General features: G+C 32.2%; 2 long non-coding RNA genes across 2 annotated transcripts; both read right to left on the minus strand.

The window, feature by feature from the left end:
* Nucleotides 1-978: 978 nt before the first annotated feature.
* On the minus strand, nt 979-5,662 carry LOC127736215 (uncharacterized). The gene is made up of 4 exons (XR_007998881.1): nt 5,531-5,662; nt 4,247-4,313; nt 2,126-2,301; nt 979-1,308 (listed from the first exon to the last, which is right to left on the minus strand). It is a non-coding gene; the product is annotated as an uncharacterized LOC127736215 (long non-coding RNA).
* A 5,226-nt stretch (nt 5,663-10,888) lies between these two features.
* Nucleotides 10,889-15,661, minus strand: LOC127736282 (uncharacterized). The gene is made up of 4 exons (XR_007998933.1): nt 15,567-15,661; nt 13,989-14,055; nt 12,738-12,916; nt 10,889-11,478 (listed from the first exon to the last, which is right to left on the minus strand). It is a non-coding gene; the product is annotated as an uncharacterized LOC127736282 (long non-coding RNA).
* Nucleotides 15,662-16,240: the final 579 nt, after the last annotated feature.

A 16,240-nucleotide genomic window follows, 5' to 3' on the forward strand; every position in this document is an offset into this window, starting at 1 on the left:
TAATTATGCATAACAAAACAGCGGATTGGTAATTGACTCTTATCTTATCCCATATAAGATATCACCAAATAAGTAAACAATCGGCCATGTAAATTTTCTAACCCTTATACTTGACAGAATGTGTAATTTTCAAATTAAAACACATTTTTAGGACAAAAGATAGACAGGACTGGTTTCAGTAGATACAGCACAGACATCGAAAAATAAAAGAGCACAAAAGAAAACACTGAAAACTAAAGCAAGAGCAACACAAACATCTTTTAAACAAAACTATGGGTGATCTTCAAAGGTGTTTCGATAGGGTAAACATGTGGCATCCGCCATGTTACTCATGGTAAGTACAAATTCCGTGATAAGTCTCATTTGGTGATGTTACAATATAGGAAAGAAGTACGGCGTTGTGGTTACGACAATTAGAACATATCTGTTTTCATCTGTGATCAACATAGATATTCCAAACCGGTCAACCAACTAGTGACGTCGTCCGTAAAATTTTCGAAAGGTTGACTTTAACTTTACCATTTGGAAACCTTGGTTCGATGGGGTATGATTGTCAATTAGACAACTGAAGCTTTATTGTAAGCAGCAACCCTCTATTATGGAAATTATTATAGGAAACACAAGCTGTAGAATACCGTATCAACTGATATATTCCGGTACTCCATATGCAGGCGCTGCTGAAATGGTACTACATAGAAACCGAAAGTTCACAATGGGAAAGCTGAAATCATCCCTTTTCTCGTAAAGTTTTTGAATTCTCAACCGACCCTTAATGTCAATTTCTAAATATCAGACAAGATATGAGGCGGACTAAACTGTATCTGTGGTATCTTTTATTTCAATGGGACAGATGCATTCAACATAGTCATCAAACTTTGAATTATTTAGTCAGAGCTCTGGTCTCACTCAATTAGGTCGTTGCGAACCGGTGTTTTGGAGTTATTACTTGGTTAATTTGATAAAGAATTATTTTCGGTGTTGTGCAGTTTATATTTATTCCTAAAAACATAACTAATTGTATAACATCTAAATTTGTTTGAATATCAAGTGAAATAATTATCATTTCATTCAAATTAAATAGCTATCTATTGTAATTTCCAAAGTGTGTTGTTGTCAGAAAGGGATTCACTGGTTCTGAGTTGTGTCCGTCCTGCCTTGGAGCAGATGGTGTCTGAAAAACGTCTGTTTCCATTCCAGGTGTTTGATGCTGACTATCGTAGTATGCTGGGGGTGGAGGAGGTTGATATGTTTGGGGTGGGGGAGGTTGATATGCTGGTACAAACATTTGGTTGTTCATTGGCTGCATTTCTAAAAATAAAAATTAATGGTGAAATTTTATAGACAATTGTCTTTTGTTGAAGTCTTATGTTGATCTCTAGATGTATTTGGGGTTTCTGGTGTAATATGTTGCTGCCTCATTGGCGAATACACAACACCTTCTTTTATTCATATCTATTCATAGGTAAAATAAATCCTTCCTACCAAATGGTAATGCACTTTATTTTACGTATCTTTTATCATTATATTCAATTTTCTTATAATTAATAACTGTAAATGTTGTTTGTCTGGTCTATGAATGATGATTTGAACGTTTGGTTATTATTTTTTTTTTCATAGTGCACATTTATAAGTCAAAGAATACATTTAACAATACAAACAAAATCAAACAAAACAAAATATTACCATAAAACTTATATGATAAACCAGTAGATTATCTTATAGAGGTAAATGTGTCCAATAAAACGTGAAAATTGAAATTATGTTAAGGAAGAAAAATTTTGATAGCTTTTACGGAGACGTTTCCATATATTTCTGGGTTGGCTATTTGTATAACACTTCTGTCTCCTCTATGTTTATTCTGAAGTTCTGTAACCGATTGGTTATTACACGAATACAAAGTCTTAGTGAAAAAACTTTACTGATTTCTTTTATAGTAGCATAACGTAAGGATTTCAGCGTTTGTATAGTTATTAATGTGAGCTTGGTCAGTTGTAACGGACGACCAAACTAACCCTTAATTATATTATCATATTCATTTATCAATATAATTTAGATAATTTTGAAAGATTAAATAATATCATTATTAATGTTATAGAGACCATTTAATCGCTCTTATCATACTTACGAGGATATCCTGGCTGTGCTGTAACCATTGTGACATTATTGATGGGAACACTGGTTATAGCCCGGTGTGACCGTTTGTTGAAGCACAAAGTACCACACAGGGCAAATATGAAAGTAATCACTATTCCCAGGACTACTAAACTACAAATAACTATACCAACAATCGCACCAATAGATCTTAAAAAAAAAGTTTCAATCATTTTCTGGATGGCATTTATAGTTATTCCGATATAATGTTTAAATTTTCTGGAACTTCTGGATATCTTTTTTATAGGATTCAGAACGGAAAAGCAATAATCCTGCATTATCTTCACGATCTTTATGTTAATGCTGGATATCTGTGGCATTTGTGGCTTTGTATATTCGTAAGCTTCAGAAGGTGTTGTTTTATTGTGAAACACACTAACTTAGTTACAGACACTGATTTTATGAGCACAAAAATGCTCTTCGACTTTTTTTACTCAGAACCATTTGATTCATTTGTAATATTGACTGAAATAATAATAGACAATTTCTCTTTAAATTAAGAAAATCTTTATAGATGTTATTTCAGCGTCTTATCACCGAATTTGTACTTGCCATGTGTAGCACTACGGGTGCAAATTATGGAGCAGGATCGTACCCTTCTGGAGCACTTAAGATCACCCCGATTTTATATGGGGTTCCTGTTGTTCGGTCTTCTGGATTCTGTGTAATGTTTTGTAGACTGTTGTTTTATCTTATTGTCGTTTTGTCGTTTTTGTCGTGGTTTTGATTGTCCTTTTGGCATCTTCTGTCTCTTTTGTCGTGGTTTTGATTGTCCTTTTGGCATCTTCTGTCTCTTTTATATACAAAATGAATTTATTCGATAGAACTGGGAAGCTACACTTTACGACAATTTTAGAAATGAATAATATTGAACAGATATATCATGTTAAAGAGGGGTATTTGCGAAAAATACCAGTCAAGGAACTGTGAAATTTCCCGAGCTGTTAGGCGAGGGAAATCTGGTCCCAAGACTGGTATTTTTCGCAAATACCCCTCCATAACATGATATATCTGTTTAATTACACTCTATCAATCAATATTGCTTAATCGTGTTGCCTCAATAATCAGGATAAGGTGAGAAAGGTTTCGAATAATTTTGGCGGGAAGAGGCTCGCGAGGGTAAAAAAGGAATATCCAAAATGGCAAATACCACGGCATAGAGGGGAATTTGAGGCATATTCACCGGCAGCGGTGAAAAACAGGCAAATTTGTTTGAAATGAGGAAAAAAGGTTAGAATATGCGAAAAATACACTGGCTACCAACCAATCAAAACCCGGCATTCTTATATAAGGTGTAATTATACCAGAAATCAAGATCATATACAATACAATACGGGGATGTTTGATAGATATATCAATGTACGGAAAACTCAAATCGATAAATGGTTGAATGGTGTTCTTTTTCAATCGAGAAATTGTTGAATAGTGTTCTTATTTTATCAATAAATGACTGAGTCGTGTTCTTTTCAAATCGATAAACAGTTGATTTGTACTACAAGGAACACCTTTCAGTTACATAAATCACAGGCACCTGTTTCTGATTTTTTTTCCATTCCATATATATATAACACAAGGTAGATAACTTGCATTTTCGTGAAATTACACTCGGTCGCGATTTTTGTTATTTTACTATTCCGCGGTTGTCTATTCCAATAAAACTTGTTATGCCGTCAATCTGCATTAATTTGTCTACAAAATGATGTAGAACATGCCTACCTTTGAAGTCTGAATTAATTCCTGGTAGGACTTCCAAATAGGCCAACCGTAAGCCGTGTCCTCTTCTTACACTGGATTAACACTAATGCAAATTCCAACTGAAGTTTCAATATGAGACTTAAAATGTAATCAAATGAAATATTCTGCCCCTCGAGTGCCTTTCTATCTTACTTTTATTATCATTCTGTGATATAGCTTGAAATGAAACCAACTCGAAGAATGTTTGGACAGTAAATTTTTCTTGCTACTGTTTCGTTTCAACTGATCATGGGGTGTCGATTGAGTTATTCATCATCTGTAATTTTATTCTTTAATTTGTAATGTATAAAAAATAACAATCTTCGTCCATTACAAGACCATAAATATACATTCAACTTACAAGCCATCGTAGGAATAATAGTAGCTGTAGTAACGGTTGTAACGGTTATATCCTTCAACGTGGGAAGCTGGAAATTAATTAAGATGAAAATTTAAGATTTTAATCTAGAATCCTACATTAAAAAGAATTATAATGACGCTTTAGAACACCATACTATAACAAATTGTAAAACACGATATTCGACGTTTTAAACATACTTAATTTGGCGCGCCCGTCCCAAATTAACACATTCATCAGCAGTTATTTTATGTTTTGTCCATTTGATGAACTTTGTGCTGTTTCTTGATTTTCTCTGATGGCTTAATACTATATCAGGTATCCGTAGGATTTCGAGCCATCTGGATAAAAGGTTCAAATTCCCAATCATTGATAACAGTTTATTATTTTGTTGTTTTTTAACATGTATACGGTATTATCACTAGAAGTAACACACGAGGATACTTTAAATAGATATAAGGGTATGAATGGGAGTCTTTCATTCCTGTATTCTTTAATTTTTTATAATATTTGCAGAAGTTGGTAGATGCAAAGTGAGACAACCGAACAGCTATTATAAAGTTTTTTCCGTGCTTAACAATTTTTACCAAATACTTCATGTAATTTCATATTCTAAACCAAAAATAATCATGTAGTTGAGATAAATGGCCGATAAAAAGATTAATGTCATTTTATTTTTCATACCTAATTTATTAGTTCGAATATCAGATCGCCCTTGCGGGCTCGCTTGGTAATCTTGCTGATAAAGTCAGTATCAAAAACAAAAATGCCAGTATTCTATATATTCTATATATCTGGTTAATTTCATGTATTTTATGATATTGTTATTAAAAAAACATATTGTCTATTTTTGACGTATTTGTTTTATATCTCGTGTTATCGAATTACTAATGCCATTGTTGGTTAGGGCTAATATGAAACTTGAAGTATGTTTTATTATCAAACATTTGTCACTTTAAGAAAGTTGTTTTCTTCTAAGTGTCTATTTTGTTTTCTTTTTGATTTTGAATACAACAATTATCTAATGTTCTGTGTAACCAGTAACAACACTTCCCTGTATGTTATAGTAAATTTTGCATTTTTGTGTTATTCAGTAATTTGTCTGGTATTTCTACGTTATTTGAGCAGATGTGTAACCTTCCCTTATAAAATGGATAGTAAGTACACAAATTGTTGCATTTATTGGTAAATTACGTAATTTAAAGCATTTTCCAATTTTGAAAGCACTGTGTCTATCAATTATTTATAATGTACAATAAAGCACCAGTATACATTAATTTGACTGACCTGAGTATAAAATACAAAGAGTAACCATGAAATAAAATTTTTGTATAGTTTCCATTTTGATATACTTAAAAAAGTTTTTTACGCAGTGATACATTTATATTCACTTATTAAAACAAAAGATAGTGACTTTTGTATTATATTTTTTATTCAGGTTTGTTTTTCAAATAAAAGACTTAATCATGTGTATAAATATAATTTGGCACATGTATAATTTCTAATACTTTCCATTTTAACTTCAGTTTTTTTTTACCGAGGGATCGACTTAGTCTCTTAATTCTGATTAAAACATCTAGTATGCATGGATATTTGTTATTATTTTCAAACAACAATGAAAACGAGTAATGCTATTGTAATAGACAGAGTTACCCCAAAATATACATTTTGCACACTATTTAATAGAAAACTTTATTCATTTATCTATATTCGTAAGTGTAAGAAGTAAAAGAGGACCGTGTTTTTGCCATGATGCTTTTTGTTAATTGAGGAACTCATATACTCCTTTACGACTAAACATTTGATACGAGGAGGTAAACGATAACTTGGTAAAGGTACAATCTATACAGAAAAGGGTACTTGTGATTTCAATACCAGTTGGCCTTGAAAGGTATGAGATACCGTGGTTTCAACCGGAACCGGTTACTGCGCGTATTTGAGACACATTCGACACACCTCTGAACATTATATTATCTACCAAGTACCGGAGTCCGCAACAGATTTAAGGTGAAATGAGTTTTCTACTTATTATACCCAGCTACGAAAGAGGTGGAATACTGCTTTACTACCCGCTACTATAGTGAATCAACTATCATTTCTACTTGTAAACATAAAAAAGGAAAGAAGAGCACATGTAAGACATGTAATATGTTAATCACTTCTCCAGATTTCACTAGTAACTTAACAGGAAAAACTTATTATACACATTTTTTTAGCCTCTGGACTGTTCCACAAACAATGTCGTTTACGGAATTGAATGTACTTTGTGTGGGCTACTTTATGTTGGTGAAACTCGACAAACTTTGCGTAAAAGGATGAATCAACACTGGTCTGATAATAAAGATCCGCAATTCAGGGTACTTTATAACTATTTTAATCAACCGTTCTTTATCTATATGAAAGTACGCATCATCGAGAAAATTTATCACCACACCAATAGCCCTTTACTAAGTACTCCTTTCCGAAAAGATAGAGAAAATTTGTGGATAAAGGAACTAGGTACTGCAATGCCATATGGTTGCAATGATAACATCAAAGGAGTAGGCAATTTGTCAAGTCCAGCCTGCAGTGATGTAAATTTAATGAGCTTATTTGATACTACCTTAAGACCCGGGCGTAGTCAAGGGCAAAACCCCATGTAAAAAAGTTTTCTAAATCTAGTTCGCCCTCTGGGAGCTTTGATGACCTTCTTTCACATCTTCATCATCCGCTAGGGTTACATCACATTAGAACTATTCTTTTTTCACTGCCTGTTAATTTTCTGAAATGTTTGAGAGATTATGCACTTGACAAGGGATGCATAAATACATTTTCTCCAATATACAGATTGGTCAGTATAATTTGTGATGTAGCTCTTTCCCATCTTTTCAAACCAGTAAGATCGGAACCTTTACATGATGAAAAGAGGAAATTCCTTCCAGTTCAGTTTACTAATAAAGGAATTGATGCTATCAACATGAGTAACGTTCTTCATCACAAAGATGTAACATCTACAAATTCCACTTTATTTTCAAAATCAGTCTGTTCCTATTGTATCCTACAGTTACACCAAAGCCATTGCACATAAAGTATTTAATTATAAGCAAGCATTGCAGGACCTTGATTTAGAAGAATACCTAAAACAAACCTCTGACATATGACTGTTCTCACTCGCCTTATATTTACAGACCCTCTGGCCATGTTATTACTGTGGATCTGAACATAATTCAACATGAACATCTCCGAAAGGTGATATCTCATGGTCCTTAGTTCAGAGAACCCCAACACATCTATTAGAATCTTAACTTCAAATTAATTATGGATTCCATTGAGGACTACACCAGAGCATGGGCTAAACGAGAAGAAGTTGAACTGGACACTTTGTTGGAACGGGTCAAAACAATCAGGTCTGTGATAAAATGTCGAATTCATAAGTTAAAAAACTGTGTGAATGATCGACCAAAGTCCGTTTTCAGAGATAAAGAAGATGTGAAATGTCTATCATCTCTTCATGATAAATATGTTGTTGTTCCTGCAGACAAAACTTCAAATAATATTGTCTTTGTATGTAAATCGTACTACTATGAGTGTCTTGTAAAAGAGTTAGGAATAAATGAGCACTCAGGTAATCTCACACATAAAAACATATCATTTGACAAGGATGAGATTTTGGCGAATCATAAGTCCTTCATGGCTTCAATGAACATTACATTGAACAGCAAATCTCAGGACTTACCTTGTTTGTATTGGATACCTAAGCTTCACAAAATTCCGTACAAACAACGGTACATTGCCGGCTCATCTGCATGTTCTACAAAGGAATTGTCCATTAGATTGACAAAAATTCTGTCCGCAGTGAAAGAGGGTCTTCAGAACTACTGTGAAACTGTATACTCGCGTAGTGGTATTAACCATGTGTGAATTCTAAAAAACTCTAATGAACTTCTGGATAATTTTAAATCTCGATCTTTCTCTGAAATTAATTGTATCAAAACTTTTGATTTTTCAACCCTGTATACCACTATTTCCCATGTGAAATTGAAAAATCGTCTAAAGGAAATAATCCACAATGCTTTTCAATATAAAAATGGTAGCATACGCTATAAATTTATTTCTTTGGGATACCATACGGCATATTTTGTGAATAGTGAACAAAAAGGTAAAACATGCTACACAGAGGAACAAGTGATCAGTATGATGGAGTTTCTTATTGACAACATATTTGTTGAATTTGGAGGTAGATTTTTTTCAACAAATTGTCGGTATTCCTATGGGAACAAACTATTCGCCTCTTTTTTGCCGACTTCATATGAGTCGGAGTTCCTTCAGACACTTGTCAAAAACAAGAAGATCAAAGAAGCCAGATCATTTAATTTCACATTCAGATATATTGATGATGTTCTTTTCATTAACAATCAAAACTTTTCTGATTGGTTTCTATTAATATATTCTCCAGAACTAAAAATTAAAGAAACAACAGACACGGCTTCCTCCGCCTCATTTTTAGACTTATACCTAGAATTTGACATAAGCGGTCATCTCAGTACCAGAGTCTATAACAAACGAGACGATTTTAATTTTGAAATTATAAATTTCCCCCACCTTAGCAATATACCTACTTCACCTGCATATGGGATATACATTTCCCAACTCGTTCGGTATTCAAGAGCTTGCAGCTGCTACTTAGACTTTATAAAACGTCACCAGTGTCTCAGCATCAAGTTGATGAACCAGGGTTATGTAAAAGAACGTCTCGTCCTTTTTCTAAAAAAGTTCATTGGAAGATACCAAGACCTTGTTGATAAATATTCCGTATCAACTTCACAAATTAAATAATACATGATGGTCTTGAAGTATAGATTCTAGGTATTGACGTTGTTTATCATCTTAATTTCGTGTTATAGTGTTCTTTTTATTTGTCCTTGTACATTTTTAACCTTTACTGTTTAGTCCATTTTTGGGAATATACTTTTGGCGTGGCTCGGTACTTATACATCCATTGTGTTATTGTGCTATGGTCAATTTTGTATTCTTGTCTTTCATTTTTGCTTATGTACTTTGTCTATAGAGTGTCTATATGCCATTTTGTTTTTCTTTGTTGAAATAGTTATTTGTTGTTATAGTGATCAAGATTATAACACAATGTTGACTGCTGTACCCCAATATTTGACATTTTTACCTATTATGTCTGTTTGTTTTGCTCACACATTATTGTCAATATTATGGAATTCTATGCGACTGTCATACAAGTGAGAGGTTTATCAAACCAGGTTTAATCCACCATTTTCTACACAAGGAAATGCCTGTACCAAATCAGGAATATGACAGTTGTTTTCCATTCGTTTGATGTGTTTGATCTTTTGATTTTGCCATTTCATAAAGGAATTTTTGAATTTTCCTTGGAGTTTGGTATTTTTGTTATTTTACCGAATTCTTATATATATTCTAAAACATGAGGATCATGTATAGAATTTTCATGACATTGTTCTAGGGAACTACATATAAGATCTTCTTGAATTTTCTTATCAGGCTTCATAAGAAAATGTTTTGCTTCAACTTCCTGTTTACCGAATTTTTAAAGCAGGTTATCATAAATGAGCAATAGCTCGCAGTTCTTCTTGTCGATTTTTCTTCTGTATTGAGGAATTCGTCCTCTATATTTTTTGCTCGATCTTTCCAGATAAAATGATGGATGTAAATTTTTTCCAATCAAGAAGCTAAAAACAGATATCAGCTGTATCATAAATTTAAGTACATGTTTTAAAAAAATCAGTCGTTGAAATTTTTTTCAGTCTTTATTCGACATTATTCAGGTCCTTTACAGAATAAAATATCATTTGTATTAAATGAGTATATATATGTTCATATAATCTGTTTTTAACTTGCGAAGAAAAATCGGCATTATAGTTAACTTGTATATAGCTTGAAAGGTTCTGTTTATGTAGTCGGTATTCAGTTTTCCTAAGACCAAAACTCATTATTTTGATCTATCCTATAATAAACTTGACATTACAAAGGTTACCGAAAAAGGATATTAAAATTGTCAATTCTGTTAACAATGTTGCATTTCATTTATCGATAAACCAATCACACATTTTTACTTTTTCTTTGATTTTCATTAAGAAGATAAATTGTGTTAGCTATACTTTAGGTCCTTTTGGTTGATCCGATCTTGGATTTTCGAATATTTTGGCCTCGACCATCAGTGAAGAGACAATAATTGTCGGAATGGGCATCTGGTGCAGTAAAATTGGTACCGTCAAGGATTTGTATACTATACAAATCCTTGGTATCGTTTATATTCTTGCATCACTGAAACAGTTTTATAAGATAGAAGATAGATTATATTAACATGAATTATACTTCTAAACCCAGTGTAATGCTGTGAAACCGGAAAACGTAATTGAAAATAATATGATTTTCTATGCATACTGGTCAAAATGTTCTTACTTCCAATTTAAACAAAATAAAATAATGCTTTATAAGGCTTATGCGTCAGAAGACTTTTTCTGGATTTCCTATCGTCAGGAACGCTAAAACCAAAAGTTTGACTAGAAACATCACATACTAGTAGTTAAACTGGTGTCTTCAAAATTCGGCTATTTGATATTTGAAATCGAAATAATTGATTAACCTATTGATATACATGATATAGGTAAAATGTACTCAATATTTTACTGAATTTTATTTACTCCAACCAACCCCAACTTAATTGATTTGGATGAGTTGTTTGGTGAATAGATGTATAACTGTGACCAAAACTGAACTTGAATGATACAATATGATAATCTCTTACAGAAGAGAAGATACTGCAAAGGGCGTTATATATGAAGAAATGAAATGAATATTTAAAGAATGAAAGGCTTAGCTTGCTGATGCATCTTTAGTTGATGATGTGCAGATATTTATGTTTTGACGCTATTACAGGAATAAGTATAAACACAAGATTGGTGTAGTGCCAATTCTATGTTTTTCACAAAAACAAATTATGGTTTGACAGCTTCACATGTCAGAACATCAAATGAAATTGTTTTCTCAATCTTTTAATGTAAGTATTTATCGGTTGTAATTCCCTAGGGCAGTTGTTGTAAGGAAGGGATTAGCTTGTCTTGATTTGTGTTCCTGAGAACTTAGAGCAGTTGGTGTCTGAAGAACGTTTCTTTGCATTGAAGGTACTGGATATTGGTTATCATAGTATGCTGGCGGCGGAGGTAGATATGCTGGTCCTCCCATATGGTAATTCATCTGCTGCATTTCTGAAAACGAAAATTAATGGTAGAGTAGTATAGATTACTTACTATTGTTGAAGACAGTATGTTAACCCTTAGATGTATCTCAGTTTTATGTCAATGGGTTGCTGTCTCATTTATGTATACTCCACCTTTCCTTTTATTGAAAGTTATATTTTAATTGATATTCATTAACTTACATGAATACTTCCTGCTACTAGTACTTTCGTTTGTTTAACAGGTAAATGTGTTTCTTTCTTAGTATGAATTCTCTTTTACTTTGTATGTGTTGTTGTCAAATTTGTTTATTTCTGCAATATTACATCATTCTTTAAAATCAAGCAATGCATTACATAGATATAATCAGCATAATAAACAATAACAAAATTTCATGTCAACAACATAGAGAGCCTTTTGTCGTATTATAATGCCAACGACAGTTTTATAAAATTTGTTTTGAAATTGTTTAAAAATCTGACATACCAGTAAAGAAAATGACTTTATTTATATAGTATTTTCGTCCTGAATTGGATTTCATGCGATTCCCTCGGTTTTTGTTGTTCACACTGATTTATCTTATGAGATTTGAAAATCGGTAAAATACTCTTGCATATATTTATGTCCAAATATATTATTGATTTGTTACTATGATCCTTGTCAATGATTTTGTTACGTTTTTAGTTATTAGTTGTATTTGTATATTGTTTTTTTTTCTATTGAATAATAGCATTTAGAAGCGTATTATTATAAAAGGGGAGATATCCAAGAGTTATCAAAACCCGTTAAGGTTTCATTTTCAATCTAAGTTTCCTTTAATAATGGATTGATGTTACATGCATATATTCTTCAATATACATTAGTACAAGAATTATAATAATTGCGGTAAGAGAAAGATTTCTTTTATACCCGAAGAACTCGAGAATTTAAATGAAAGATTGGTAGTCAAAATCTCATTTAAAACACTGAATTTAATAACTGCTACTACCCCCTTCAAAATCTTCTTATTTTCATTTATCAATTTTCTCTTGCATGAATCGCTTATCCCTATTCTCTTTCAAAGGATATACTTCGCATTCACACTTCATATGAAACCCATTAGTTATGTTTTAGCCCTTTCATAGTTGAGTAAAATTTGACAAATAATTAATCTCACTTCCTGTCCAGTAGAATCGTATGACAGTTCTATTTAGTGACCTGCTTTACATTGGTCATGATGCGTTTTTGGTGAGAAAAATAATGACACATGACCCTCAGTGCCACGAATTTTTCGTTAATTGTAGACTCACGAGGATATCCTTGCTGTGCTGTAAACATTGACACATTGTTGCTCGGAACAACGGTTACAACCTGGTGGTTGGATCGGTGACTGAAACACAGAGCACCACAAACAGCACAGGTTATAACGATCACTACTGCCAGGAACAAGAGGCAACCGATAACTATACCAACAATCCCACCAACAGACCTTCAAATATACAAAGCGCTTTTTGGTCTATGTTTGGCTGGCTTAATTATTGCTATATACATATTTTATCATTACAGGTCTTTGAGCCATATGCTTCAAGTTTCAAAAAGGTCTAACAGATTATTTATGTTCATTCTTAATTTATAATATAAATGTTGGTACCTTAACAATTTTTATGTTAATCAGAATTTAAATAGATGTGTATTCCAGCTATCTGTTTTGGTACACAACAGATACATTTCATTGGTAAGAAAAATCAGAACCTTTGGATTGATTGATTGTTGGTTGCTTAACGTCTATAGGCATATTTCATGCATGTTCATAACGAATCGTAATCTTTGGTTTTGCTCAAACATTGTTGTCAATATAATGGAATTCTATATGACTGCCATACAAGTGAGAGGTTTATCTACCTATTAAACCAGGTTTAATCCACCATTTTCTACATTAGGAAATGCCTGTACCAAGTCCGCAATATGACAGTTGTTTTCCATTCGTTTGATATGTTTGAGCTTTTGAATATTGCCATTTGATAAAGGACTTTCCGTTTTGAATTTTCTTTGGAGTTCGGTATTTTTGTTATTTTACATGTTTTACATTTGAAAAAAGTTTAAAAGATATGGAAGATGTTTGGCAGTAAAATCTATCTTATTCTTTTTTCCCGAAACAATTGGTGTTTTTGCAATGTTAAGAAAATCATAATATTGGTCGACAATGTTTCACTATTTTATTGGTTCTTATACACCAATCACCTATTTCTTATAGATGATTCCCATTTCGTACATTGTATATGGTTATCGAAGAAAGAAAATATGAATTCAAATTAATTCGGAAGTTTATAACTGGTGCTAAAAATAAAAGTTTATAATACAAATAAAAACAATCTCCACAACATATGACATTCGAATTAACAGATTTCTATATTTTGATGTGCACTGAAGTGAATGGAATGTGTAAAACTATAGATGTTCTAACATTACAAAAAAAAGTATTTAAAAAAATACCGAACTCCAAGGGTAAATTCAAAAATGGGGAAGTCCATGTCAATATCAATAATGTTCATACAACTTACAAAGTATGATCGCAGTCGTAGTACGAATAGTAGTAGTAGTTACAATCCGATGCTTCACAATGTAAAACTGTAAAACAAAATAAAAGTTATTAAAATTCCCATATCTAATAGACTTTTACTGGACTTTTTGTTTAACTTATCACTGATACAGTTATGTTAAAACAGTAGTATACTAACCGATAAAAATTCCCTAACCATACTTTGTTTTGTTTTCAGGTTCAATGTCGTCCATGTTCTAGTAACCAAATGTCAAAAAATTGGGTATGTGCAGATACGTGTTATGAGGGACTAAACTGCATGAGAGATATACAAGCCCGTTTCAACAGAATATCAACTATTCTTGTGCCATATAATGTATGAATGATATGAATATGCGAACATCGAAAGTTTGTTTTTCATTTGTATTTCAGATGCAGTATGACCTGTAATTAAATCTATAAAAAAACTATAATCCTTATAATTCTTCATACTTCTTGTTATTTGTCGAAACTGCTTTCCTCTTTTTTGTGTAAAACTATAAGGATGTATATGATTGAATATCGAGAGATTATGATTTGATTGGTTAGCCAATCATTACCAGCACTCGACACTGTGGTAGTTAACTAATCAGAAGAACTGTAATACTCCAATAGGTTATGTATAGATACCTTCACACATGAACAAAAGAAAGTCAAATGAACAATGGTACATGTTAATTTGTAACGACTCCTGGCAAATTTGAAAACCTTTACTGATGGGAATATATGACTATCATTGGAGACTGTACAGTGACAGCAATTATTAGAATGTGTTTATTTTTTATTTTGTTTTGTTTTTTTGTATTCTTGTACTAGTAGTTGTTTTCATTACATTAGCTTTTAGTAACATGCATATGATAATAGCCCATTCATCGTTTAACTTTAACAAAAGATTTTTTTTCTAATTAATCCTTTAGGCTAATTCTTTCATTAGAAATTGAATAGTGCTGCATGATATGTTGGAATGTTTTTGGTTAAAATTGACAAATACTACGAAATATTTTCTATGTCTCACTAAAAGAAGCACATCCCTTATTCAGAGTGAGTGTGTGTGTTTGTGTGGGAAAGGTGGTGGTGGTGGGGGGGAGGGGGAGGGGGGGGGGGGGTAGGGGGTAAATATGTTAATTTTAAAGTTGTCAATACTTTGTTATCTGGTACATTTTACGAAATTTACAATATTGTTATCACAAAGAAATTTATCAATTTCCTTTTTTAACTTACTATACTATCTCTATTTATAAAATATTTGTCTTGTCAGGCCTTATGTGGAACGTTTAAAATCGTCAAACACTTTCCGTATAAAAAAAAACGATGAAAACAGTACTTATCTACCGTTCCCTGTAATAACACAATAATGTACTGCAGTCTTTTTATTAGATTTTGGCGTTTGCAATTATTCTCTGCGTATCGTTTTGTTATTTATACATTCGATTTGGATTTCTGGATTACAAACACTGGATATTTTACGTTGTCCACTTAACAAGATATAAAACATAAATTTCAGTATTACTGTCCTTATCAATTTCTTCTTATGCACACTATAGTTCATAAATTGACTGACCTGAATATAAAATAAATACTGTAAACATGTAATAAAGTTTATGTGAAGTTTCCATTTTGAAACCCTTCAATGGCAACCTTTTAATACAATAATATACATATATTAAGACAAAAGAAAGACAGCTGAATAAGTATTTGAATGTTTAAGTATGTTTTAAAATAAAAGAATCAATGTTGTGTATAAATACATTTTTTAACGCGTATGATTTCTTTAAAAAAAATTCACTGTCCCCTTCTCTCTAAATGATATATATTTCTCCCACATAGGAAACGCTACGGGTTTCAATAGTAACATTTCCTAGTCTGATAATTTTAGGCAAATATCGAGTATTCTTGGTGATTGTTTACTTAAAACCAAAAAGAGAAAGACTAAAGCTATAGCCCAATTTACTCTAAAATGTCTGTCGTACAAAATTATAAGCCTGGTCTCTTTGATGATTTTTTTTTGCAAAACCATTTAACTGATAACTTCATTCAATTAAAATTATGTCATCGACCTTTCCTTGTACAACGATTGAGGTAAATGTTTTCTTATACATACAGAAATAGACAACACAGAATTTCAACTGTCTTTGTGATTTACGAAAACGCTATTGAAAAATCATTACATGAAATATTTTCAGTTTTTATGCGGAAACTTTGATGTCTGTTTTGAATGTCAGTCAAAGACTTTGT

Source organism: Mytilus californianus, unplaced genomic scaffold (genome assembly GCF_021869535.1).
Source record: "Mytilus californianus isolate M0D057914Y unplaced genomic scaffold, xbMytCali1.0.p SCAF_1, whole genome shotgun sequence".
Taxonomy (NCBI): Eukaryota; Metazoa; Mollusca; class Bivalvia; order Mytilida; family Mytilidae; genus Mytilus; species Mytilus californianus.